Source organism: Theobroma cacao, chromosome 3 (assembly GCF_053813885.1).
Source record: "Theobroma cacao isolate CCN51 chromosome 3, ASM5381388v1, whole genome shotgun sequence".
Classification (NCBI taxonomy): domain Eukaryota; kingdom Viridiplantae; phylum Streptophyta; class Magnoliopsida; order Malvales; family Malvaceae; genus Theobroma; species Theobroma cacao.
The window spans coordinates 27,824,651-27,827,446 of NC_142641.1; the positions used below are offsets into that span (position 1 = coordinate 27,824,651).

Below are 2,796 nucleotides of genomic sequence, written 5' to 3' on the forward strand. Positions count from 1 at the left end.
GTGTAAACTAGAAAATAATCGAGTGAAAGTGAGAATGATTGTTGCTGCCATATATGTGGATTATGTGTGGAAATATAAGATGGATTTGGGTGAAAATTATTTAGAAAGGCTGAAGTAGACAAGTGATGTCACGGCCCGGTACTCCCCTCGAGCCCGTGACAACCGCCGTGGTGTCCCGGTAGACACTTATTGCCCGGAATGTCAACCCGAAACCCCGCAAGGCTTTACTATCAGTTTCTCTATTCCCTTGTGAGCAACCATTGTCAAATATCGTGTTCTAAAAGATTTTAAGTTGTTTCCAACTTTAAACAAATAAAATATTAATTTTTCGTCTCACAGGGGTATTTTGGTCATTTTTCTCAAAAATTTTGAAACTGGCTAAAACTTAATATACAAGTACAAAACACACAATTCATATTCAAAATGAGTTTAAAAGTCTAAAATCTTCATTTAAAACGAAATTATGGTTATTTGAATATAATAAGAAAATAAAAGAAATATTAAGTAAAATATTCTATTTTCTTATAAAATAATATTTATAGAGTTATACGTAAATAATTTTTATAGCATAAAAGCTAAATAAATTTATACATACTTAAATACAGTAAGCCAAAATATTTAATTTAATTTACAATAACAAGAGTGCCCCCGAATAAACAAAAGTAAAGAGGACTGTGAACCTACGGTTTGGAAAATGCAGATCCCACTGTAGTCCTCGATGGGATCAGCTATATACAGTCTATACTGAACCTGAAATGGGTGGAAAGGAGGGTGGTGAGATTATAAAATCCTAATGAGTAAACAAACATCATCATAAACATCTAGAATTGAGTACATGGAGACAATAAAGTAAATCATCATAAACTGGGTTATACAATTAGAACACATCTCGTTCAAAATACGTAAAAAGGCTTATGAATCTCATAAAAATCTAGGCTTGTGCCATAAATCCATTCTCGGGGACACCTTGGCCGAGGCATCCTACTGAGACCGCCAAGGCTATTAAAATTCACATTTCACATAAATCATGTTTTTGTTTTGAAAACATAGCCGTTCCTTGGCGTTAGCTGAGTTCCTCCTCACGTGGTGGTTTAGCGTGAAGTGAACCCTAAACTTTACCCCAGGAGATACCCTACGTGCCTCTCCGTTCGAGGTAAGAATATAATGGAGTTTACCGTGCCCCTCTAAAAGGCTGGTCCACAGAAATCCCCTACTGTAGTGATTAATTAATATATAATCCACCATATAATAAAACTCAATAACATGATATGGAAATTTTGTAATTCGGAGTTTTTCAAGGTAACCAAAATATTCGCATTTCAATACAATTGCCAACTAGCCAATCATGCTCGATTTATCATAAGCCAGTTAATTTAAACAATCAAATTGCCACAATTAACAGTCTCCGTGTACTCTATTTTTCAAAATCACTATTAATTTCAAAACAATTTATAAATTAATTTCATTAAAACACATGTTTTCATAAAACATGAAAATTTACCTTTTTAAATTTCTTTTTTCATAGAATTCATGAAAGCATCTAAAAACCACCCTAGATAATTAAAATGACAGTAAGTTTACTCACAATGTCTAGAATACAGACTTTCGAAGCACTCTGTCTACTGGTCCTCGGATGCAATTTCCTTGCCTTTATCGGAGGACTCACCACCTTGACACAGTACAAAATCGAGAATTTCACCAAGTTGGTACTAAATCAAAATTAAACTAATTTAGACTACCAATGCTTGATATGGAATGCAAAAATGCACTGGTAACTATCTAAACCCGGTATTGGCCTAATTCGTTTTATCACCCGATTAAATTCCTAACGGGTCCGTTTAAACTCCAATTTAATTCTTTTCAGTTTCTATACCTCAATTGCACCCAAATTAACTTAATGTCCCTCAGTGTGGTGCAAATTATCAGTCCCAATAGCAAATTACAAAAGTACCCCTAGTGGGTAAAAATTCGTATTTTTGCTCCGAAAATTCCCATTATTTTTCTAGGCTCATAATTCATTATTCCTTAACCAATTCTCCTAGAATAAAATCAAACTCATCCTCACTCACTACATGGTAAATTCAGCCATTAATGGTTGGGGGAGAAAATAAATTCTTTTCTTGTTGTTTTGTTTCTAAATATGCTAAACTAACTAAAAACACTAACATAAATTAAAATCAAATAAATCCAACAACTTTCTCTCTCCTAACCCATTTTTTTCAGAATTGAATTCATCATGAAAACATGTAATTTAATCATGAAAAATAAAGAGAAATGCTTGGGAATAAGAAAACTCAAGGTTAATAGAAAAAATCTCACCTTTTTCACTTAATTTTCTTGAAAATTCACACTTTTTCTTTGATTTTCTCTCTCTAGGGTTTTGTTTTTGTTTTCTCTCTCTTCTTGCTGGTTTGGCTGGGCATGGGGTGGAAGATGAGCTGATTTTTTGTGCCTTTTAAAAAGGAAAATAATAAATTAATAAAGGCATGACACGTGGCATCATGTCATTGGTCCGTTTTTAAAATTTTAAAAATTTAAACATTTTATCTCCACCACATGTTTAGTCAAGGGTCAAAGATGAAGACAAAGGAAGACCATGTGCTGAAAAAACTATCCTGGTGGTGGAAAATTACAATTTTGCCCATGAGGTGGCAAAATTACCATTTTACCCCTATACTCCAAATTATATCGAAATTAAAATTTTTCACTTCTAAACCTTAAATCACACTCCAATAAGTCAAATTATACTCCAATAAGTCAAATGGGGCCAAAAAATTCTTTTCTAAAATTCCCATT

The 2,796-nt window shown here is 33.2% G+C and overlaps 1 long non-coding RNA gene across 1 annotated transcript; it reads right to left on the bottom strand.

The window, feature by feature from the left end:
- Positions 1–649: 649 nt before the first annotated feature.
- Positions 650–2,377, bottom strand: LOC148763670 (uncharacterized). Its single transcript, XR_016025190.1, has 3 exons — positions 2,320–2,377; positions 1,586–1,669; positions 650–750 (listed from the first exon to the last, which is right to left on the bottom strand). It is a non-coding gene; the product is annotated as an uncharacterized LOC148763670 (long non-coding RNA).
- Positions 2,378–2,796: the final 419 nt, after the last annotated feature.